General features: G+C 50.0%; 1 protein-coding gene across 1 annotated transcript in view; it reads right to left on the bottom strand.

Annotated features, from left to right (window-relative positions):
* Positions 1–24,844, bottom strand: part of Dennd2a (DENN domain containing 2A) — a 73,949-nt gene extending 49,105 nt beyond the window's left edge. The window contains exon 1 of the mRNA XM_051174631.1: positions 24,688–24,844. The gene's annotated coding sequence lies outside the window, so the exon portion shown is untranslated. The remainder of the gene's footprint in view (positions 1–24,687) is intronic.
* Between the last annotated feature and the right edge of the window lie 635 nt (positions 24,845–25,479).

Here is a 25,479-nt window from a genome sequence, read left to right as displayed (position 1 = left end):
GCCTCAGTTCAGGGTATGGAATATGCCGCTCTCATTTGGTTTTTGCTGGCCCCTGATGATTAAAATAGGCTGGCTAGATGTATCGGTGGATAAAGGTACTCACTGCCAAGCCTGACAATTTTAGTTCAATCGCCAGAACACACATGGTAAGAGGAAAGTGACTCACACAGCCTGTCTCTGACCTCTACAGCCATGCTGTGACACATGTGACACACCCACACACATTATTAAAAAGGAAAAAAAAATTAAATTCAGGCTAGAGAGATGGCTCAGGGGTTAAAAGTACTTATCATCCCCCTAGTGACCCAGTGCAGCTCCAAACAGCCATGTCAGCAGGCTCACAACCACCTGTGACTTCAGCTCTGTGGGCCTGACACTGCCTCTGGCCTCCACTGTTACCTGCAATCAAGTGGCATGTGCTCACACAAACACATAAATAAAAACAATCAATCCCCCCCACCCCCACCCCACAAGACAGGGTTTCTCTCTGGCTGTCCTGGAACTCACTCTGTAGCCCAGGCTGGTCTTGAACTCAGAGATCCTCCTGTCTCTGCCTTCTGAGTGCTGGGATAAAAGGTGGGCATCACCACTTCCTGGTCTCATAAAGATCAATCTTTCCTTTATTTGTTTTTATTTAAGACTATACTTTCAGGGATCATTTCTATAGTTCGTTATTTGTTTTTATTTTTTTGCTGTTTTGTTTTTTGAGATAGGGTTTCTCTGTATTGCTTTGGAGCCTGTCCTGGAATTAACTATGTAGATCAGGCTGGCCTCGAACTCACAGAGATCCGCCTGCCTCTGCCTCCTGAGTGCTGGGACTAAAGGCGTGTGCCACCAAAGCCCGGCTATAGAGATCAATCTTAAAAGAGTAAAATAATTAATGAATGGCAAGCCTAGCCTTATTCGGGAGTACTTTGCACACATAAGCTTTACTGCCACTTTATAGGTCTAGGAGACAGCCTGTTTCCCAAACCATGGTATACTGGGAGTCTCTTCCAGTGAACCTGGGGACACATCTCTGATGCACCGAAACCAACTGTCTGTGGGCTGGTTCCCAATATAACATGGTAAATAATAGTATTTAGGTGATTTTCACACAATTGAGGACTCATTTCCCGATGGGCAATTTGGTCTTGCCATTCAGACTGCAGACCAAGAAATATAATGAAAGAATATTAATACCACATTTCCTCCCCCAACTGTTTGCTATAAAGGCAGGACTTCCTATTAACCAGATGGACTTCATTATTACTATTTTTGTTTTTTGAAACTGTGTGTGTGTGTGTGTGTGTGTGTGTGTGTGTGTGTGTGTGTGCACGCCCTCGGATGCTGGAGGCATCCAGTTTTCAGAGGGTGGAATTACAGGTGGTTGTGAGATTTGTCTGTCCCACCTGGAGCTGGAGTTGTGGCTCAGCAGAAGAACCCTGGCTGTTCTTCCAGGGGACACACTTTGCATCCCCAACACCCACAAAATGGCTTATGGCCATCTGTAACTCCAGTTCCATGGGACTTGACACCTTGCTGGCCTCTGCGGATGTCAGGCATGAAGGTGTTGCAAAGAAATGCATGCAGGTAAAACACTCACAAGGTAAGATAGTTGAGAATATAATTAATAACGTGTGCTTAGTTAAGTGGGAATAAGGGAATCCAGTAGGAAGCAGGTGCATCTCCTGGCCTTGAGCTGGTACATTATTTCTGCAGCACAGTATCTATGTAACTTGATTGGTGGTTACTCCCAGACCTTTGCAGAGTACACCTATTACGTGTTAATATTCATTATTTATCAATATGTGGAATAATCCTTCTGTACACTGTGAAAATGTGTGCAGTGCTTTCACTGTTAATAAAAAGTTGGTTGATTGGCTGATGGCTAGGCAGGATTTTCGGGGCAGAGAGAATGCTGGGAAGGAGGGCGGAGTCGGAGGAGTGGCAAGCCAGACTTGGAAGAAGCGACATGGGATGTTCACAGATAGGTAAATGAGCCTTGGGGTGGCACACGGATTAATAGAAATGGGTTAGTTTAAGTTATAAGAGCTAGCTACAAAGCAAGCCTAAGCTATTGGCCAATTTTTTTTAATAAGAAGTCTCTGTGTGGATATTTGGAACTGGCTGGCAGGACAGAAAAGTCTCCTTACAATCCGATATTTTCAAATATGGAAAAAGATGGAGGAATCCCAACCCCAGCTCCCTCCTGGCCGGGCACAGCTGGGTGGTGGTGGTGCACACCATTAACCCCAGCACTGGGGAGACCGAGGCAAGAGGATCTCTGTGAGTTCAAGGCCAGCCTGGTCTATGAGTGAGTTCCAGGACAGCCAGAGCTGTTACACAGAGAAAACCTGTCTCCAAAAAAAAAAAAAAAAAAAAAAAAAAAAAAAAAAAATCAAAGTTTCCAATACAACCACGGTTCGGAGATATTCGGGGAGAAAGAGCTACATCTGTCTGGATTAAATGTACATGGTTTTAAAAATTAAATTTACTTAGTGTGTGTGAGTGTGTGGCACAGCATTTATGTAGAGATCAGAGGACACTGATTGTGGACTGTAACCTCTTAATAAATCTTATTAACAAGCCTTTCCCCTTTAAACACTTACTCTCTCAGGTACCTGTTACAGCAATGGAGGGTCACGGTTCCCCACACTGAGGGCTCCTCTCAGGTCAGGAGTACAACCAGAGCCACGTCAAGACTGCCCGTGGCTATGAATGCTCACTCACGGACACCTGTTGGTCTGACACATGATAAAGCCCCTAGGAGCTGTGACTAGCTCAGCCTGGGAATGCAAACTGGACCACATTTGGGCTGATGAAGCCACAAGGCAGGTCAAGATGACACGTTCTGTTTCCTCGGTGCTGGGAGGGTTTTGCTCACATGTGCAGAACACTCTTAGGGAGAGACGGATGCGGCTCCTTAGGAACATGGGAAGGTATTTTTCTCGTGAGAATATTTGGAAATCACGTTTCATTCTCCTCTTCCATTGGCGACGTGGAAACGCTTCATTCCACAGATATCGCCTCCGCCATCACGGGCTCCTTGCACAACAGCACCAAGTTACAGCGTGTGGAAGGGTTGTGATGTCCCTAATTACTAGTGTTGGCTCTGATGAAGTCAGTGTCCGTTGGTCATAAAGTTAAAGCAGAAGCTACAGAACTGGACACTGGCAATTCCAGAATTTGTGAGGCAGAGGTAGGAGAATCAGGAAGTTCAGGATTTTCTCAGCTATCTGATGGCTTCGATGCTAACCTGGGCTGCATAAGATTCCATGTGAATAACAGAACTTAAAAAGTATGAACTATGCCATATGCTAAAATGTGGTTTCATAATCTTTGTGCTTTGTTTTGTTTGTTTTTTGTTTTTGTTTTTTGAAACAGGGTTTTTCTGTGTAACAGCTATGGTTCTCGAATTAGTTCTGTAGACCAGGCTGGCCTCAAACTCACAGAGATCCTCCTGCCTCTGTCTCCTGAGTGCTGGGATTAAAGGCGTGCACCTCCTCCCCTGGCGACTTCGTAGTCTTAATTCAGATTTCTCCTTGTGTGTGCTGGGGATTGTAGCCAGGAACTGACTCACACTGAGCTCTCTCCTCTCTCCCCAACTTCTGTTTCTTTTTTGTTTTGTTTTAAATAAAAAGTAGTACAGGGGAGCTGGAGAGATGGCTCAGTGGTTAAGAGCACCGGATGCTCTATCAGAGGACCCAGGTTCAATTCTCTGCACCCACGGGAAAGCTCAAAACTGTCTGTAACTCCAGTTCCAGGGGATCTGACACCCTCACACAGACAGACACACATGCAAGCAAAACACCAGTGCATATAAAATAAATAAATGAATCACACACACACACACACACACACACACACACACACACACAAAATACAGGGCTGCAGAGATGACTCTGTTAAGAGCACTGGTTGCTCTTCGGGAGGACCTGGATTTGGTTCCCAGCACCACCATACACAGCTGATCTGCAAATCCTACATGTGTGGTATTGTGAGTATGTGAGGAAATCTCACGCTGTCCCACCATCCCACCAGACAGGAATCATTCCTTGGTCAGGCAGTACCTGCGGAGTCGTAGAGTAGAACATGGGCTGCCAAGATATCATCAGTCATGACATCACAGAGCTTGTGTTCAAGCCCTTGTTCTTGTGATGACAAGGCACAGTATGGTACAGCAAGGCATTTTGAGAGAGTTCACATGTCATTACTACCATGACTACTATGTTGTCCTGTTTTATTGCATTGCTACTTTATTTCCCCATGTTACTAGTTATTATTGTTAACCTCATTCATCCTTTATACTTCCTTTGCAACACTTGTTCATTACAAGGGCTGGGAGTCTTTAGTCTCAGTGCTCAGGAGGTCGGGGCAGGAGGACCTCTGTGGGTTTGGGGCTACACAATGAAGCCTTGTCTCAGAGGCGTGGGCGGAGGAGAGCGGGGCAGGAGAGAACAGCTCAGTTCAAGTTCAGGTCCCAGCTTCCATGATGGGCAGCTCACAACCACCTGTGACTCCAGCTCTACCAGGGATCTGAGCCTATGGCTCCAACACTCATCTGAACTCACATAATGATATTTACACACACACACACACACACACACACACACACAGAGGTGTGTTGAAATGCTCTGTTGGAGGTTCCAAGAACACAGTTGCTATCCAGTCACTAGAAGCCCCAGTGATGATGAATATGGTGAAAGAAAACTTTACAAAAGTTCACAACTTTACAGAAGTCAGCACACCCAGATCTAGAAACAACTCCATCCCCATCATATCCGCTGCCTCCCATCAGGCCCTTCCAGGTGGGTACTGAACATGTTAGGATTACTCCAAATGCACCGAGTGGTGGTGGCTCAATGCCTTTAATCCCAGCATTAGGGAGGCAGAGGCAGGCGGATCTATGTGAGTTCCAGACCAGCCTGGTCTATAAGAGCTAGTTCCAGGACAGCCTCCAAAACCCTGTCTCAACTCCCCCACCCTCCCCAAAAAAAGATTACCCCAAATGCAAGGAGAGCTAGGAAAACAGTAAAAACAAACAAAGCAAAAGAGACAGGAGGGGCTTGGGGTTGAGCACTAGCTTAGCTGTCTCCTTGTCTAGGGCTGATGCCCAGTGAGATCTCCATGCCTGTGGGTGACCTGCAGAACCCAGTGCCAACTGATCCATCTATAACACAAGCCCTGCACCTACGACTCAGGCATCAGGGTGGAAGAGGGAAAGAGGAGAGGTGTCACAGGAACAGGTTTGCTGTGTGTGAGATTTCAGCCCCTACACGTGGAGAAGCCACACCCATGAAGCCTAGTCAGTCAGCGTGGCTGCCTGAACAGGGACGACACCGAGGCAGACTTTTTAAGGTGTTACTGAGCACTTGAGCAGCTCAACTGAACGGCGGTCAATCGCAATCGCCCTGGGGTTGGGGCTGTGGGTTGGTGGTAGAACACACACACACTTAGCACTCATGAGGCCCTGGCTTCAACCTCCAGGATGGAGAGAAAAGCTTAATTCTGCAGAACTGGATGCTCCTTCAGCCCTGGGGAACGTCTGAGGATAACTTAGGTCTTTTTCAGCCAGGGAACTAGCAGCAGCAGGCAAGAAAGACACAGCCTGGGGGTTGATGGTAGCCTCTGACGGACCAAGCATCCATCCCTTTGAGACGTAGCCACTGGCCTCACTTTAAAAATGAGGTCAAGGGTCAGAGGTTGCCCATTATCAATCACCATGTTTAATAAAAGACTGAGCACCCTGTCAGCTCTCCTCAGTCCACATTCCACATTTCACCCTTTAAGCCTCGATGTACACCCAAAACAAGAGCCACATGGGGTCATCACCTCTTTAAGGCCAGATTCAAGAGTCTCAGGCTCTGCCAGGACCCCCTGGTGACAGGAACCCCTGGGGTCAGGCTCTTCAGGCAGCTTGACCTGCTTCTAAGAGCAACAAGCAGGAAATAGCTTCCATTCATGACCTTCTGGGACCATCAGGGTGAGTAAATTAACAGCCTGACAGGCACTTCTCAAAGCACAAACACAATTAATAACATAAATAACTCATGCACTGAAAAATAAAAACCTATGCCTTTATATATTCCATAGGAATGTTCGGAATGGCAGTCTGTGTAACGTCAAGAAAGCAAAAGATAAATAAAAAGATCACACAAACAATACCCAATACCCAATGGATGGCTAAATAATGTGGTATATCCATATAATGGAATATTACTCAGCCATAAAGGAAGTGCCATTCAGATGCACGCTACAGCCTGAGAAACAGCATGCTAACTAAATTGAATTCGGTCAAAAGTTCTACATACTGGGGTTCAGCAGTTAAGAATGCATACTGTTCTTGCAGAGGATCCCCTGAATTTGGTTTCCAGCACCCAGGTAGGGTGGCTAACAACCACCTAACTCCAACACCAGGGGAATCAATGTCTCTGGCTTGTGTGGGTATCTGCACCCACAAGAACATGCCCACACACAGACACAAATACATAAAATAAAAATAAGTGTGCGTCTGGAGTGGGCTCTGGTCAGGGTCATGGCTAAGGACATGCACTGCTCTTTAAAAGGATGGGAGATTGGTTCCCAGCCCCCACATTTGGTGGCTCACAACCTCCTGCTCCTCTAGCCCTGGAGTGATGCAGCACGTCTGGACTCCACAGGTACCCACTGGTGATGGGAGATGCCATTATGTAAATATGTTTCTAATACCGGTTAATGAATAAAGCACTGTTGGCCAATAGGAAAGGAAGATAGGAGGGACTAGGAGACAAGGAGGAAAGAGGAAGTAGGAAGGAGGAGTCAGGATGGAGAGTCTGGAGAGAATAGAACCACCAGCCGCCTCTCGCTGGTAAGACCACATGGAAATACATAGAAATGGGTTAATACTTAAGACAGAGCTAGCCTATAAGAAACAAGTAACTGGCCAACAGCATAATATCAAATACAGAGTCTCTGTGTGTTAATTGGGGCTGGCGTGGTGGCGGGACAAGACCGGCGGCGGGAGGAAAAACCTTACTGCCTACACACTGGCGCGTGCGCGCGCGCACACACACACACACACCCATTCAATTAAACAAAATAAAATTTAACGTGTCTTTTTCACAGCCCACATGTTGTATAGGCCTGTCCATTCACACGCAGCAGCCGAGAGGTCGATTAGAGCTTCTGGAGGCTCGGTGGCTAAGGGATGTGCTGGACACAGGTTTCATTTACAGGGTGAAAAAATGTCCTCAAATTGTGATGTTGAAACAAATGGATACAAACAAATAAAAAGCTATGAAATTGAACATCTATTAAATGATGGATTTATTTTATTTGGTAGTTACATCTCAGAAAAGCGTTTTTTTTTTTTTTTTTTTTTTTTTGGGGGGGGGTGGTTGTTGTTGCTGTTGTTTTGGTTTTTGGCCTGGAAGTCAGAAAACAAGCCTCAATCCAAGCCCAGCACTGAACTGCTTGCTCATAGCAGGACGTTGATTTTAGTTCACAGATGAGGCATTCAGAGGATGAAGAGCATCTCTAAGCCTTAGAAGACCTGTATCTCCCCCAAATCCTCCCTTACTGTTTATGTGCAAGGACTCAGTGAGGGAACTTTAGGACTAGGATTCTAGGAAGCGCGATGGTTAAGCACCATAACCGCTACACTTAGAGGAACCACTCACAGGTAGTAGGTACAGCATGGACAAGAACCGCTAGCTTACCTCGCAAGGAATCAATCACCTTCTAGATCTCGCCCTGCCTTAAACCATGGATCTCAAGGCTGCTGGCAGCAATATTTAGACCACAGACTCACTGCCCCTGCCCTACGCCACATCAGGGCTAATTGGGTACTAAGAGAGGAACCTATTTTCCAAAGTGAAAAGGAGAGGCGGGGAGTCTTGAAGGGAAACCTGCTTCACATGGCTCTCGATGCAGACAGGCTACTAAAGAAACCCAAGCTGCAGAGCAGACTGGCTGTGGCCTGCTTGCCTTCAGCACTAACTCAGGAAAACCATTTTCAGGGAGTCCCTTTCCCCCGGTGAGGTTGATTTCTCCCAACACTGGAGTCCTGGGAATGTCTGTAGCCTTGGTAGGCCAGGTAGCAAAGACCTAAGGCTTTCTGAAGATTCCGGCTCACTACCACCACCACCAGCAGCAGCCCACTACCCCGCCCTGCCAAGACAAACCAAACCAAAATAACAAACCAAAAAGTGAGTGTATCCCAAGAGAGTCTATTGAGTGGCCACCACAGATAAATGACCAGATAATAAAGTCACTCCTGACTCCCCCAGCTCTTGTTTTTGAGCCTACATGACGAGGCAGCAGACTGCACCCCACCCCCACCCCCCAGGGACACATATGAATGAAAAACACTCACAAGAGGCTAGAGTCAGGACCCGAAGAAGACAGAGCAGCCGGGTGGGAGAGGGTGCCCGCATCTTCCCCCCCTTTCCCATCCTTCTATTTATGGAGTCACTTGGCTCCAGGAAGTGCCGAGCCTTCTCCCAGGACCCTGCTGGGAGTACGCCCACACTGGCTGACCCAGCCTGCCACATCCTCCTGCTGGCTTCAGCAGCTCTCTCGTGACCCGAGGGTCACTGGGAACCCAGCCTGTAAATGACTATGCTCCTACAGAGTCCCAGTCTAGTGAGGAAATTCAGAGAGGGACGGGGTGGGGGTGGGTACACAACAAGCTGGAAAAGCCATCAGGGAGACGCTCCCAAGCACGCACACGGGGGGGGGGGGGTGACAGGAAGTCAGGTCTGGAAAAGACAACACTAGCCCAGGGTCTCCCTGGCCGGCACGGCAGAGCTGGGGACCCTGCAGTACCCAAAGCTACTATCATAGTTCATCCGCGCTCACCCACCTCCTCCCCACCCCTTTCTCCAGATGACTCAATAGCTGCTCAGGGGCTGTGGGTTTCCTCATGAATCGTATGCTCTCGTTGGAGCTCGCTCTCCCTCGGCCCCTCCCTCCCTCCCTCCCTCCCACTTCTCTCTGTTCCCCCCCCCCTCCCTCATACACACACGCCCATCTGTCCTCTGCTGACAAGGTCTCCTGTACCACAGCCTGGCCTCTGAACTCACTTTTGGCCAAGGATGACCTTGAACTTCTCATCTTCTCGACTCGGCTTCCAAGTGCTTGTATTACAGGCAAGCTGCACCGCTACGGTGGCCGCTGCCACCACCAGGAGCACTTTATGTAGTACTAAGGATCAAATCTAGGGCCACTCATGTGGTAGGCGAGCACTCTGCTGACTGAGCTATGTCCCCGGGCCTTTCCTCTCCCCCAAGCTCTAGTTTCCAGTTTTTCTTTTTCCACATTACCAGAAACAGGCTCTACCTCTTCAGAAAGCTCTGAAGGTCGTGGATTTTATCTGAAGGAGCTGCTCAGCAAGTGAAGGCCCTGCCCATCAAGCCTGACCACCTGAATTTGATCACCAGGGCCCACATGGTGGAAGGAAAAATCCAGAACCCTCGAGATGGAAAGAGAGATCAGCTCCTGCAGGTTGTCCTCTGACCTTGACACGTGTGCTGTGGCAGATCTTCACACCCCAGAGCAAACAAACAGAATGCAATTGATTTAAAAAAGTAGCAACGGTCTTTGTTATTAGGACGTTGAATCAGACGGACGGGCAGACAGAGCAGCCTGTAATCCCGGCATGGCCCCCACCGCCTGGCTTTTTGCCTTATTTTGTACAAAATAAAAATGAGCATTTATACTTTCTGACTGGAAAGGAAAAAAGAGACTTGGTGTTAGCAGGTTAGAAGAAATGAATTAGCCAGACGGTGGTGGCGCATGGCTTTTAGTCCCAGCACTCGGGAGGCAGAGGCAGGCGGATCTCTGTGAGTTGGAGGCCAGCCTGGTCTACAGAGCGAGTTCCAGGACAGCCAGAATGGTTACACAGAGAAACCCTGTCTCAAAAGAAAAAAAAGGAAAAAGGATGGAGAATGTAGGCAGAGAATGTAGGCACCAGCAGGAGAGAGAGGCACGAAAGGAGCTCTTCCAGAGGACCTGGGTTCAATTCCCCGCAACCACATGGTGGCTCACAACCATCCATACATGCAGACCGAGCACTCATACATAAAATACAAACGGGAAACATAAATAAAATAAAAAAAAAATCCTCTAACTCGCCAGAGAAGGTGCCAGGCAGGAAGGCAGCTTCCAAAAAGCCCATTCTTGTCAACCGCAGCTAAAGTCTTTCTCCTTCACCTCCTTTTCATGGCGATTACGAACTTATGTGCACTTGACCAACTAAATACACATGCCTCATATTTGCTCTTTTATGACTGGTTTTATTTATATATTTCATATATATATACACACACACACACACACACCTAAGGCTCCCCATATTTATGTTAACCTCAAACTAAGCTGCAATAATGAACAGATACCTAGAATGATTGACAACTTACTATTTGTTTGGGTTTTTTTTTTGTGGGGGAGGGCTATAGGGTCTCACTATGGAGCCTTGGCTGGCCTGTAACTCTTTATGTAGACCAGGCTGGCCTTGAACTCACAGATCCACCTGCTTCTGCCTTCTGAGTGCTAGGATTACAGGTGTGAGCCACCACACCCTTTGAGCACTAACTGCTTTCCAGGCAGTATGGACGGTGAGCTTTGTGAGTGGGGTGTGATGGCTGTCTCTCTGGCCCTTGCTCAGTTTTGAGATGGGGTCTGTGGAACCCAGGCCAACCTTGAACTCTTGGATGACTCTGAGCTCTAGAACCTCCTGCCTCTCTCTACCCCTCAGGTGCTGAGATTATAGGCGTGCACCACCGCATCAGGCTCCCGTTACCACTGCCCCTTTACAGAGGCATGAACTTCGGCCGAGCCTGCATGAACACAGGTGGTCAGACTCATGATTCCAGACGTCTGGGGGTGGGGTGGGCTGGAGCCTTCCACTCCTGGATGCAGAGGGGCTTGCTAACTCGCTTGGAACTGGCTTCCTAAGGCAGCCAGCAGGCAATGCCTTGCCCGCTGCCCATGCCCTGGGACAGACGCATGCCTGGGCAGCCTCCTACACTCCCCAGAGGCAGCCACCACTGTTGGTTGGGGTTTCTTTCTCTCTCCAGGCTTTCCTGACCTCACTGAGCTGTAACAAAGAGCAGGAAGGGCCGCCCTGTTCATCTGCCCCGGGCTGCGGTCACCCAGAGAGCCCCAGGGCCTGTGCTTCCCAGGACTGGATGTTCGCGCCACACCATGGAGCAGAGCAGAGCAGCCGCTTGAGTGGCATGCACCTGGAGGTCATCACTTGCCTCCTGGCAGCCGCCCAGCTCCAGCTGTTGCCTCCCCCCTCCCCTTCCTGTCCCCCTCTTCCTTTCCTCCCCCTCGGCCTCCTTCCCACCCTTTCTGCTGGCTTCTGTTCCTTCTTTCCATGAGCAGAGTTTCCAGGCTTGGCACGCGGCCAGCACATGTGGACAAAAGGCAGCAGCAATCTTAGAGAGAGACGTCATCTTCCACGCTGTCCACAGGCCCAGCGCAAGAGAGCCGGCGAGGCCACGCCCCTGGCTGTTCCCAAGGTTCTGGGGAAGGGAGGGGTGGAAGCTGTGGCCTAACACAAGGGTTAAAGCAAAGGGTTTGGATGGTTCTGGATCCAGGCTTAGTTCCCTAAGCCTCGCCCTCTTGGTTGTTAGCAGCTGCTTGGAGAGGCCTGGGGAGGGAGGGAGGCTGCACCTGTGGAGCAGAGCACGCAGTTCCGGGCACATCCTGAGAAAAGTGCCAACAAATGTCTGCTGTGATATGAAAACGAGCCTCACCCAGACAAGTAATACTAACAGGAAAAGCAGAGGGTCCCGGATGGCTGATAAGCACTGGGCCGGCGACTCATTGAGAGGGAGGGTTGTTCCCAAGTGCTGCGAAACTCTGCAGTACCCTCAGACAGGGCGGGAGGTGTAGTTCAATGAACACTTACCTAGCATATACAAGGCCCCGGGTTCGATCCCCAGCACTACATAAACCCCTCCCCGACCCCCACATCCACACTCCCAAATGTCCGAAGCAAATGACCGAAGCCACAACATAATCCAAGGAAGTTAGTTTGGGTTACTGCAAGGGCTGAGTCCTTTCCTTCTGTAGTAGAAGCAAGACAGCCAGGGCTTGCTGATGTCTCAGCCTAAAGTCACCCTGGGTCACTGAGTCTGCTGCCCTGACCTCCCCAGCCAGTGCTACTTCCCAGTTTCTTGTGAGCTGAGGCCCTTGTCTGTTTTCTGTCTGTCTCCTATCTCTGTCTGGTGTTCTGTACTCAAAAGTGGTACGCTGCCTGCAAGTATGTTCATTTTCACTAGTTTCATTCTGAGATACGGAAAACGGTCTTTTGCCTACAATTTCTCTTAGCTAATCAGAGGCAGCATGAACTGATTTGGAACTGACCAATAAACTCAAACACCTGTCAGAACGCAGCATTGGTATGGTCTGGAACTCACTCTGTAACTAGAGAGAAGAGACCTAATGGCAGACAATACCAAGGCAATAAAGAACTGTTACTGTTTATTCAAGACAAAAAAGGCAAGCTGGAAGCTTTGGAGGCGCACGCCTTTAATCCCAGTTCTGTGGAGGCAGAGGCAAAGGCAATGATCCCTGAGTTCAAGACCAGCCTGGTCTACCAAGGGAGTCAGTCCCAGGGCAGCCACAGAGAAACCTTGTCCCAAAAAACAAACGAAAGGCCAGACCCAGGAATGTGAGAGATACAGTTAACAACAACATCAGCAACAAGAAGTCCTAGTGAGTCTAGTTAAGAGCTGAATTTATCGTTACAGTGGTGAATACCAGCAAAAGTGGAGTTCAGAGGAGGGCCGTGAGTAGGGTGAGCGCCACAGCCAGGTTCGCGGTGTGATCTCAACATAGCTCCCCTCCAAGCCTGTGACGTTTGGCCCCCATTCTGAGGGATTAATAGGTTAGACCATGAGGGACGGCTCAGGTGATCAGGCCTCTGGTTTCATGAACAAATAAATTTATTCACATGACTAACAGGCTGGGTCATCGAGCTGTCTAGAAAGTGGGTCTACTACAAAAGCCGGGTCCCACCGGAGATGCCGTGGTACAATGCCTACCTAGCATGCTTGAGGCCTTGGGCTCAAACCCCAGAACCACAAAATGAAAAACCTCTTATTATCAGCCTGTAAGCTTAAAGCCAGCTTGGCCAGGTGTCCCCTGCTCCTGGCCTGGCCTAATCGATGTCTTTATCACTGCAGGGTTCTGACAAAAAGGACATTGACAGACATTGCCCTTCGACCCTGGGCCAGAACCAAGACAAAACAAACCTCTTTCTTTATAACTTGCTTGGTCTATGGTACTGTGTATTAGCAATAGAAATCATACTACCGCCTGACACGATGGAAAATATCTGTAATCCCAGCGCTCAGAAACCGAGTGTGAGCCCAGTCTTAGCAATAAAGCAAGAGTTGGCCTCAAAACAAGGAACCATAACAGATGGGCTCCAATATCTGGAGATAGCAAGACTTGAAGAGCTGTTCTCTTATGCACACGCTGATCAGTGAGAAATATACGGAGCAGGTACAGCAATGAGCCATGGCAGAAAGGAGGGCCCAAGCTGAGACCAGGGCATGAATGAGCTGTCTTCGAGGTCATCAGCATGGGGCTGCTCTTACAACCTCTCCCTCAACTCAGATGCTCCTCACACTGCTGTATCTAGGTGCTGGACATGCCTGCCTGCCTGCCTGCCTGCCTGCCTCTGGTTTTATTTTGTTTTGTTTCCCAAGACAGGGTTTCTCTGAGTAGCTCCAGCTGTCCTGAAACTCACTCTTTAGACCAGGCTGGCCTCAAACTCAGAGATCTTCCTGTCTCTGCCTCCCGAGTGCTTAGATTAAAGGCGTGCACCACCACTGCCCAGCTGGGCTTTTTTTTTTTTTTTTAAAAAAGAAATATTTTAAAATAAAATATTTTATTGTAAAGTGTGTGTATAGGCCCACTGTGGCGCAGACCTTTGATCCCAGCACTCTGGAGGCAGAGGTAGAGGGGTCTCTGACAGTTCAAGGCCACCCTGGTACCAAAGCTACAGAGAAACCCTGTCTTGGAAAACAAAAACCAAAATAAGAGTAAACTTGTGTGTTATCTGTGAACATGAGCTTGGGTCCCCCGCGAAGAGCTAAGGCTGCTGTGAGCCCTTGGTGTGGGGGCTGGGCACTGAATGCAGGTCCTCTGAGAGAGCAGCAAGCACTCCTAACTCACCAGCCATCTCCGCAGCCCTCCACCCCTCCCCACTTTGAGGCAACATGTCCCTGTGCCGCCAGGCTAGGGAGTGTGATTCTCCCGCCTTAGCCTCCCAAGAAGCTAGGACTCACTCCAGGCTCAAGCTTGCTGACTGAGGTTGTTTAACTTTGTTTTTATGTCGCTGCTGTTTCCTAGGCCAGCCTTGGGCCACTGTGATGGACACATACGTACTTTTTGAATGAGGGGGTGATCAGCGAAGATCCTTCTTTTCAGAAGCTCATTAGAGGGTGATATTTCAGTAAGTAAGGTGCTGGAAGCCCGAAGACCCCAGTTTGATCCCTGGAATCTACAAGAAGGTCGAAGGAAAAAAGCAAACAAAACTCCACAAAACTGCTCTCTGACCTCTTGTGCACAGGGAAGACCCTCTCCATCATACATGCACAATACTGCAGTGAGGGGGGCATGGAATCCAAGGAGAGGAGGCAGTGCTCAAAGTATGTGACCAAGATGGGGAATGGGCACCAGCCAATCAGAACTGCTTTCTGGGGGCCGGAGAGATGGCTCAGCGGTTAAGGGCACTGGCTGATCTTCCAGAGGACCCGGGTTCAATTCCCAGCACCCACATGGCAGCTCACAACTGGACATAAAATAAAAATAAGTAAATCATTAAAGGAAACTTCCTTCTTTGCTGGCCATCCCATGTCGCTCTAGATGAGTGACTGTTCATTCATACACAGGCATTACCAGTATCTCAGTCAAGTGCACAGAAACCTCCTGGGTGAGGATCCAGGAAGGGATCAACAACCATGATAATGAGAAATTAGCCCCTGTATTTAGAGATGGTTAGGGGTGAGAGCCAGGTTCAGGGCTCTGGCGAGAGAATCTTGGGGGCGTGTCCCTTCCATTTGCAGGGTCTTTCCTCCCCTATCTTGAAGAAAGCAGCTTCTCTTTCCCTCCAATGAACTGGCACCCTGGGCCCTAAGCTCCCTGTGTAGCTAGAGGTGACCTCAGTCTTCTTGTTCAGTCCTAGGCCGCACATGCTGGCTGTCCTGTGGTCAGAGACGGGGGTCCTATGGTTACAGACAGGGTCCTGTGGTTACAGACGGGGTCCTGTGTTTAGAGACGGGGTCCTGTGGTTAGAGACGGGGTCCTGTGGTTAGAGACGGGGGCCTGTGGTTAGAGACGGGGTCCTGTGTTTAGAGACGGGGGCCTGTGTTTAGAGACGGGGGTCCTATGGTTACAGACGGGGTCCTGTGGTTACAGACGGGGGCCTGGTAGTTAGAGACGGGGTCCTGTGGTTATAGACGGGGTCCTGTGTTTAGAGACGGGGTCCTGTGTTTAGAGACGGGGGTCCTATGGTTATAGACGGGGTCCTGTGGTTAGAGACGGGGGCCTGTGGTTAGAGACGGGGGCCTGTGGTTAGAGACGGGGTCCTGTGTTTAGAGACGGGGTCCTGTGTTTAGAGACGGGGTCCTGTGTTTAGAGACGGGGTCCTGTGTTTAGAGACGGGGGCCTGTGGTTAGAGACGGGGGTCCTGTGTTTAGAGACGGGGGTCCTGTGGTTAGAGGCAGGGGTCCTGTGGTTAGAGACGGGGTCCTGTGTTTAGAGACGGGGGCCTGTGGTTAGAGACGGCGGTCCTGTGTTTAGAGACGGGGTCCTGTGGTTACAGACGGGGTCCTGTGGTTAGAGGCAGGGGCCTGGGAGAAGAGACTCTCTGAGCTTTGCCCATGCAGTGCTTGAGTGGAAGCTTGGTTGTTTTGAGGGCCATTTAGCAGCTCTGTCTTCTCTGCCACTTTCCCATCATGCTGGATGCCTTGGTCAGCTGGGAGGCAAACAGATATCTTTGATGTCCTGGGAGCTCGTGAATGTTTTCTGATTGTCACTAACACTGGCCATGAAATGGGTCAGATGGAAAGGGTGATGGTCACCAAACGATGCCAAAGGGTCTCTCTGGTTAGACGCTCACCCACTACATTTCCGGCTGAGCAAATGTCACCTCTAGCCCAGAGAAACAAGTAGAGGATTGCTCTGTCCCTAGAGAGCAAGACACAAAGTCCCTGGTAACGACGCCCAGAGCAGACAACCAGCTGCTTCTGGACTCTTGTCTTTATGCCCCATCTCTGACCAAGCGTGTGTAGAGAGTGCCGGCCTTCCTTCTGTAAGGGATGCAGGTCCTGGGTCTCAGGCTGCCACCTCACACTTGTCCAGGAACTACACAAGAGCACCTGTCACCAGCTAAGTCAACAACCCGTCCCAGGAAGGTTGCTGTCATTGGCTAGCACCACACTCCCACACAGGCATTCCTGCTTGGCTCATTGGGAGAAATTTGCCTGCCTTTCCTAGGGACAGGAGGGGACCTAAGGTGACGGAAAGGTCAAGTTCCCTGGGGGGGGGGGCGTATAAGGCCCTGCTTCCCCACGGCGGACGGGGAGGGGCAGGCACAGTACCCACCTCCTCTGACTCACTGGATAGGAACAACCAGTTCACAGGCAAAATGCAAGTCATTCACTCTGCCCTCTCTCCCGGGAAACTCTAGACCAGAGTGGTTCTCAACCCCCTAATGCTGGGACCCTCCCGTACAGTTCCTCAAGTTATGGTGACCCCCAGCCATAAAATTATTTCTGTTGCTACTTCATAACTACAATTTGGGTACTGTTATGAATCATAATGTAAACGTTTTTTGGAGATAGAGGTTTGCCATAAGGGTTGCTACCCCACAGGTCAAGAGCCATTGCTCTAGAGGGCTAGGAAGGTCCAGGAGGCAGGGGAATAATACCAGATTATTCTGCTCAGCCAACACACCTGTCCAGGCCAGGGGGACACATTTCTGCCTTTCAGCCTTTGCCAGCAAAGCCATAAGGTGCAGTATACAGAACCGGCGAGGCTCTGCCTGCGCCATGGAAAACTCTACACAAGCAGTCTCAGCTACTCAAGAGCTAGAGACAGAAGGGTCCCAAGTTGGAGGCCAGCCTTGGCAACATAGCAGGAGCTGGAGGCGCACGCCTTTAACCCCAGCACTTGGGAGGCAGAGGCAGGCGGATCTGTGAGGCAGCTGGTCTACAAAGCTACACAGAGAAACCCTGTCTGAAAAAACCAAAAAGAAAAACAAAACAAAACAAAAACCTAAAAAAGGAAGAAACCCTCCTTTTAACCTGCCTACCTTTCTTTTTCCCTGAAAAAAAGTCTTACTAAGTAGCCCGGTTCACCTGAGATCTGCTTGCCTCTGGGCCCCCAAGGACTGGCATTAACGGTGTGCACCGGCATGCTTGGCCCCCAATTCTTACCTCCAATCCATCCCTGGTGTGTGGCTGCCCCTTTTAGTGAGCTATTACACCTTAGGCATGCTAGGCAAACCGTGCCCGGGAGCCGAGCCACATCTCCAGCTCCGTCTAGGTTATATATCATCACCACCTGTCCCCCAGAGTGGATTTGCAGAGGATGCCTGTTAAGTCAAACGCGACTTAGTGCATCTTCTCTTCTGAGAAGAAGGGGGTGAGGGAGAAGTGGGCAGCTCAGTTGATGGAATGTTTGACAAGCCAGCACGCACAGCGTTCTATAATCTAATCTTCAACTACATAGTGAGTTAAGAGTCCAGCCTGGGCTACATGAAACCTTATTTCAAAAGTAATATAAACAAAATAAAAATAAGTAAAAACAATAATAAACAAATAAGCACAAGGAGAGAAAGGGATACCTAGTGACTCATTTTTTTTGGTTTTTGTTTTGTTTTCTGTTTTTCTACAGAGGTCTTACTATGTAACTCAGGTTTAAGGAATTCACAGTCCTCCTGCCTCTGCATCTAGAGGTACACTACCACACCCATCCTGAACTGACTCACGTGAAACCAACAGCAAGAAACAAAATTCAAATACTTTGTTATATAACGATTCATTACATTTTCCTTAGAAGCTTTAATTTTAACATGCTGCCCTTTTATACTTAACTGCACAATAACAAATTGCCTCTGAATGTGCCATACCACAAACTTTTGATTTTTAATAAAAAAAAAAAAAAAAAACATAATAAATTCAGCACGGAGCTGGTGTGGGAACAAGTGGAGTAGGAAAGTAGGTAATATATAATTTTAAAAAGATCATCAGAACCTCATTTTCAAGGAGCCAGTACTGGGCACAAACATTATTCCCAAATACGTTCTCTAAATGCAATAAAAACTTAAAATAGAAGCTGGAGAGATGGCTCAGGGATTTAGAGCATATACCGCTTTTGCAGAGGACCTGAGTTCCGTTCCTAACATCCATGCCAGGCAGCTCACAACAACCTGCAATTCCGGCTCTAGAGAGATCTAATGCCTCTGGCCTCCATTAGTGCCTACGCTTACATACCTATACAGAGACAGACACACGTGCATGTAACTAAAAATAAAGTATATCTTTTTCTTCTCTCTCTCTGTTTTGTTTTGGAGACAGGTTTTCTCTGTGTAGCCCTGGCTGTCCTCAAACTCATCTGTAGACCAGCTAGCCTTGAACTCAGAGATCTACCTGCCTCTGCCTCCCGAGTGCTGGGATTAAAGGCATGTGCTACTATGGTATGGCTTTAAAAAAAATTTTTTTTAAATTAAAATAAAAAAAAAGTTGGATACAGCTCAGTGGTGTAGTGAATGCCTACCATATATATATGCAAAGGCCTCAGTTTCAATTTCCAGTATAGAAAGAAAAAGGGATCTATGGGGATTTGGTTTCTATACCAAACATCAACCTTCTCTGAGGAAAACTTTTTATATATTGCATATTCTTTTTATATATTGCTTAAAGGTTTTATACCAAGCACAGTTTTCTTAGTTCACATGAAAGCATGTGTGTGTGTGTGTGTGTGTGTGAAAAATTAAAGTACAAATTCTAAGAAAGCGAACACTAAAGGAAATGAATCTGACACTGTGCTTAAACTGGTCTGTCGAGTCTTCCAAGTAAGCCGCAGTCACAGAAAGAGTTGTCACAGTCACAGTCATGAGTCTCCACCCTGACCCTACTCCCCGCTTGGCGCCTGTCCAAGTCTTGGAGCCCCAAGGGCAATAAGCCTCTTCCCTAAACTTGCTGCAAGGATGATTCACCCCATCCTGTCCTGAGGGGAGGGAAAAACCCATTGCTTGCTTTTCCAAACTGAGCAGTTAGAAGGAGGTCTCTCCCGTTAGGATTGTAACTCATCAAAGCAGTGGTTCTGACCCAGGTGATACAGGGCCCAAGTTCTCTGCAAACTGAGCTGATTTTCCCCTCTTTTTGCCTCGATTAGCCTCTGCTTTGAAAACCAGGACAAAGGTCTGTCCGACTGTGTGCCGATTGTGGCTTCTCGGATAGTGCTGGCTTCTGTGTATCACAGACAAGGGCTGAGCTGATCACTTGCCCCTGTTACTAAAGTGCAGACAGGCCCAGCAGCCTCTCTGCTCCTGACCTGTGAAAGACTTTCAAGACAGCCTGGAGCAGCCTGTGGATTGTGAGGAGGCCAGAGGTTCTGGTAAAACACCCACACACGAACACTCTAAGCTCTTGGCTGGTCCAGGGCTGGGTCTCTAGTGTCCCGGAGGGACTGAGAGGAGGCTGAGGAAACAGTGAGCTCTCTCTCACAGTTCTGAAAGTGTGTGGCCGTCAGTCAGCCTGTGAGAAACATTTCACCAGCATCTAAGAAACACAGCACAGGGGAGCACCAGGAAAGGAACCCTGACCCTAGTTCGGAGCAAGGTAACCATCAGAGCAACACAGAAGGACCTGCAAAGATCTTGAGCAGAAAGAAGCCAGGTGTTGGTGGTGCACACCTTTAATCCCAGCACTTGGGAGGCAGAGGCAGAGGCAGGCGGATCTCTATGAGTTCGAGATCAACCTGGTCAGAGTGAATTCTAGAACAGCCAGAGCTAGAGTGAGACCCTGTGAAAAACGAAAGATCTGGAGGCAGCAAGATCAAGAGCTACACAGAGACTGTGGGACTCATGGGCCCAAGCAGGGTCAGCCTGGGCTACTTGGTACCTGTGATACACCCAGGGACTTTTCGGGGACCTAAGGTTTATCTGCTCTGCTTTGCAGCAAGGAGCCCTCTCAAAGGTGGTGAAAACTACAACCCTGAACCTTAAAAATCATCTGGAGACCACTTCCTCCCCAACCCCCCCAAAAAACCCAAACGAAACCAAGCAGCAACCCCCCTACACACACACACACACACACACACACACACACGTATATTCCTCAGGGTCATTCTCAGAACTGTTGTTTGTTTGTTTGTTTTTTAATTAGTGAGAGGATGAACGGGAACAACCACTATTTTTAAAATCTCTCTCTAGGCTTAGTAACGTAGTTCAGTGGCAGGGTGCTTACCTACTATGTATGAATCCCTGTATTTGACTCTAGTATCACATAACAATCCCCATGTCCCTCTCTGGCTTTTAAATAGAATTACATTCCAAGATGCAAGACAGGTTTAAAATATTAAGAAATCTGAGGCACCCGGAATTCGGCCTTGAAAGACTGTGGTGGTTTCAATGAGATATCCCCATAAGTCTCAGGCCTTTGAATACTCAGTCCCCAGTTTGGGTTTGGGGAGGATTAGGAGGTATTGCCTGCCTTAGGTAGTAAGTTTGTCACTGGAGGTGGGCCTTGAGGGGTCAAAGGTGTCACACCATTTTGAGTTAGCACTTTCTGCCTCCTGCTTGCGGTTTGAGATGTCAACCCACAGCTGCTGTCCCCAGCCGCCCGTGACCTCTGCTTTGCCATCATGGACCCTAACCCTTTGGTTAGAGTCTTTCTTCTATAAGCTGGCTTAGTCATGGTGTTTTATCAGCCAATAGAAAAATCACTAGCACCAAAGGCTAAGGTAGAGGATCACAAGAGCAAGGCCAGTCTACCTGGTGAAAAACTGTCTCACAATCACAATCAGAGAAGCACAGAAACTCGGGGGGGGGGGGCTGGTGGAGAGATGTTAGGGCAGCTAAGAGCAGGTGCTGAGCTAGCAGTGGCTCATTCCCAGCACTCATGATGTCAGGCAGCTCGCAATCTCCTATCACTCCAACTCCAGGGATCTATGGGCTCTTCTGGACTCAACAGGTACCTGTACTCACACATACACGCACACCTTTAAAAGAAAGAAACTGGAGAGTTCACCAGTTATTACCAGCACTTATTGTTCTTACAGAGGATCCAAGTTCAATTCCCAGAACCTACTCTGACTCCCAATCACCTTACTCCAGTCCCAGGAAATCTGAAGCCTTCTGACCCTCCCTGAGCATAGGACGTGTAGAAAGTATACGCACATACACACAAGCAAAACACTCATACACATACAGTAAAATAAATCTTAAAAATATATATAATAAAAGAAAAATAAGGGAGATGGGAAGGCGGCTTAGCAGTTGAAAGGGTTAAAAGCACTGACTGTTACTCCAGAGGACTCAGCTCCCACGTGGTGACCGACAATCATCTGCAACTCCAGTTTCAGGAGCTCCAACCCTCTTCTGGCCTGTGACTAACCCGGTACACATGGACACGCAAGCGGCCAAAACACCGTACATAGCATTTTAAGATAAACAAGAGAGAGAGAGAGACTTAACAGGGAGGGCAGAGCCCCGCACTTCCTCGGTGTTAAGTTACAGTGGGTGAGACCTGCCATGAAGTTTACAGGGTGCATCAGCAACTCGAGCCATCCCTCCTGTAGGGTGTCTGCCTTGTGCAGGCAGGAGAGGGAAGGGTCACTGGGAAACCTGGGTGGAGTCTGAGGCCTTCCCAGCTCACTCTTTCTGGAACTTCTTGTGCACACAATCCCCCACCCTTCAGACCTCCCTGCAGAGTTCAGGTCTGCTGACCACCACCCACCCCTTTAGATTCGCACTCAGTATCAAGGCCCAGGTGTGGAGGGATCTGGGATGTGACAATCAGGAGGGAAGCCTGGAATGCTGCTCCCGGGCTTCAGTCTGTTTTGCCACTGAATGGCATTTCTGGATGCCGGAGATACCTTCTCTAGGCCAGGGTCTCTGCCCAGACACCGACACACAGAGGCTAAGGTACCACCTTCCTGCTTGTGGCCTGGCAGCCAGCCGCTCTGTCCTCTACAGTCTAGAAGCACATGCCACTTCTTCCGAAGACGTCACTGTCTTGTCCCTACAGATGCCCCCTGCCTCTGGTGGCACTGAACCAAGACTCTTCACCCTGCAGCTGACCAAAACCTAAACTGTTCCTCTGCACCTGAGGTGGGCAGTGAAGGAGGACAGCCCGTCTTCTGTCCCTCTCCCTGGTCCTAACTGTTTCTCACTATTTACATAATGAAGACTTTGTTTCCCCTCCCCCACATCCCCACCCCCACCCCGTCACTCCCTACTCCTTTCGTGAAGTTCTCCCGATGAACTCCCAGCTGAGTTCAATTCCAGGAAAAAATTTGTTCTGAAAGTTCATTTGTATGCTTTCTGTTGTCTCCCATCCAAAACTATGCAATCTAGTGCATTTTTGTTTGTCCCTAAGCTGCCAGAAAACTGGACGCCAAGTTCATAGTCCAAGTGTTGTAATCTGCTCCATTCAGGCCGTTCAAAATGCCTCTCTTCCTTTTGCGTTCTCCTGATGAGCATCTCTGGGTTTGGTTTTAGTTTAAACCTCATCCTGTGCTCCTACCTCTTGACCCGCAGACTCCACCCATCCCTCCAGCCTCACCACTCCCCCAGGCTGCAAAGCCTAGGTCTTACTGTCCTCAAGGTCAGAGTGAAGGAGCTTTCTAAGACACAAAGCTGGCCCATCACTCCTACTTTAGGGAACTCCTCATTCCACATTTTACTTTGCCCTGCCTTGCTGAGACAGACAGACAGACAGACAGGCAGGCAGGCAGGCAGGCGCGCGCACGAGCGCGCGCGCACACACACACACACGCGCGCGGTTGCGGGGGGGGGGGGTTTCTGACTCCATCCTGCACCCAGGCTGGATTCTCCCCAATGCCTGCCTCTCTCCTCTCACAATGACTGTTCCTATGCTCCCCCTGCCCCAATCTTCCCTGCTCTTCCTTGGTGAAGTGGTTCCCAGGACTCACCACAAGCATCCCCTCAGAACCTGGGACCCTCTGGATTCTCCTGACTCTGTAGCATGCAGCATGAACAGCCAGGTCAGACCAGAATGGTAGTTTCTGGTGTCCAGGCAGGGTGCAAATCTTCTAGAATGAGCATTCAGACATACGACTCTCTGCCAGTGTCTTCATTACCCTAACCTCACAGAGTCTCTGAGGAATGGCAAGATGGCTGGGCAGGTAAAGATGTTTGCTGCCAAGCCTGACGTCCTTCGGTTCCACCCTGGGCCCCACAAGGTGAGATGGCAAAACTTATTCCAACCAATACACAATACATAAAAATATAATAAGAACGGTTTTAATTATTTTGCCATGTTTGTCTCAGAGGCATAGTTTAGCAGGCAGAGAGCTGGGAGCCCTAGATTTGACCCCTAGCATCTCACAAAGGTTTGTGCCATACTCCTGTAATTTCAGCGTTTGGGAGGCAGACTCAGGAGCTGGAGACGTGGCTCAGCCGTTAAGAGCACTGGCTGTCCTTGCAGAGGACCTGGCTTTGACTCCCAGCACTCACATGGCAGCTCACAACGGCCTGTAACTCCAGTCCCAGGGAATGGGGACCAAGGCACCATGTGCGCAGACAGATATACATTCAGGCAAACACTCACAAAAATAAATTAAATCTTTAAAAAATTAATTTAGAATCAAGTTCAAGGTCTGTCTAAGCTACCTCAGACCCCATCTCAAAAAAAAAAAAAAAAAAAAAAAAAGAGTCCCTGAGCCTAGCGGCGCTTAGAGAGCTAAGTAAGGCAAGAGGGAGGATTCTAAGTTTGAGGCCAGCCTGGGTCACATTCTGTTTGCCCTCAGCTTCCTCTCAAAATCTCCACTTCCCTCCTACGTGGGCCATCCTCTAAACAAGTCCGTGCCACTCTGCACGTGTTTGATACCGAAGGAGAAAGAAAGGCTACAGCTCGTGCAAGTGTTTCATAACAAATTACTGTAAAACGCGTATTATTACACTATTACCACACCCCGCAATTACCTGTCATTGGGGGAGTTGAAGTCACAACCCCCAAAGCCATAAGATCACTGGGCCACAAGTCAGTCTGCTTCTTCCTCCGCGAATTGGTTACGTCAGGGTCCCCGCACTTCCCTAGTTCAAACCAGGGCCGAGGAGCGCACACCCCCTCCCCCAGCTTCCTGTCCCGGAGCCTCACCACTGCCTCGTCTCCGGGTCTGACTCCGTATCTCCTACCCAAGATTAAATCCTGCGTCGTTAGAGACTCACCCGGGCTCCTAACTCCATCCTTAGGTGTGTGGGGGTGGGGGGAAGTAAACTTCCACGTCCCCCTCTTTCTGACCCTGCAAACCCCGATGCAGCCGCGCGCTCCCCCGCCCCGGCGCACGGACGCGCCCTCACACTCGCACGCTGGCTCTCGGGCGGCCGGGAGCAACTTTCTTCGGCCCTGAAGTGAGCCGGGCCCCGGGGGGAGATCGGGATCGCCGTCCCCGCGCGGACCCCCCCGGCTTTGCCCGAGCCCGCTCGCCCCGCACCCCGGCGCCCAGTCCTACCTCCCCGCAGGCGGCGGCTCCGCGCGTTCCGGGGCGCATCTGGCGGACGCCCGCGGCGGCGGCGGCGGGGGCCTGGGGCGCCGTGGCCCGCAGCCCTGCGCGCCTTTGTCCGCGCCGCCTCCCCCGGCCGCCGCGAGCCCCTGGGGTCCCCGCCGCCTCCGGCCTCGGCCCGCCCGCCCGCCCGCGCGCGCGGCCCCTTCCTCCGCCTCGGGCTGCGCCGCGACCGTCTGCGGAGACGCGCGCCCCCTCCTCCCGACCCATCCCGCCGCTCCAGTGAGCTAATCCGCAGCTGGCGGGCGCCCGGCCGGTTGCCACAGCAACCACTCTCCCAGGGCCCGCAGCCGAGGGGAGCCGCTCTCGCCCCCTAGCCTTTCGGGGGTGGGGGGATGGAGGCTTAACCTTTTCTGTGCTGAAGATCGCCTCATGGGTTCGCCTCTCCCCGGACCGGCGTCCACTCTCGAGATGCGCTCAGCCAGGGGCCGAACTGCGGGCTTGGACCGCACGGAAGCGGCAGCCAGGCTCCCCGCCTTAGCTTTGTTTCTCGTCGGTCAGCGCGCTGCTAGGCTGCCGGGCGCCCCGGGCGAAATCGGGCTCCGCATTTGCCCCCAAGCAACTGACAGTCATGAGACAAGCTGTCAGGACCCACGGGTCCATATCCCCCCCAGGCAACTCACAGCCACCTTAGGAGCGGGCCATAAGGATCCACGGGTCCGCCCCTCTACAGAAGGGTGCAGAACGGGTTCAAAGCCCGCCAGGAGGCAGGCTGCTCAGGAAAAGCGACCCGAGAAGCGA

Source organism: Phodopus roborovskii, unplaced genomic scaffold, assembly GCF_943737965.1.
Source record: "Phodopus roborovskii unplaced genomic scaffold, PHOROB, whole genome shotgun sequence".
NCBI classification, from domain to species: Eukaryota; Metazoa; Chordata; class Mammalia; order Rodentia; family Cricetidae; genus Phodopus; species Phodopus roborovskii.
Note: the sequence above shows the minus strand (reverse complement) of the source record. Positions and strands in the feature narration are given on the sequence as shown.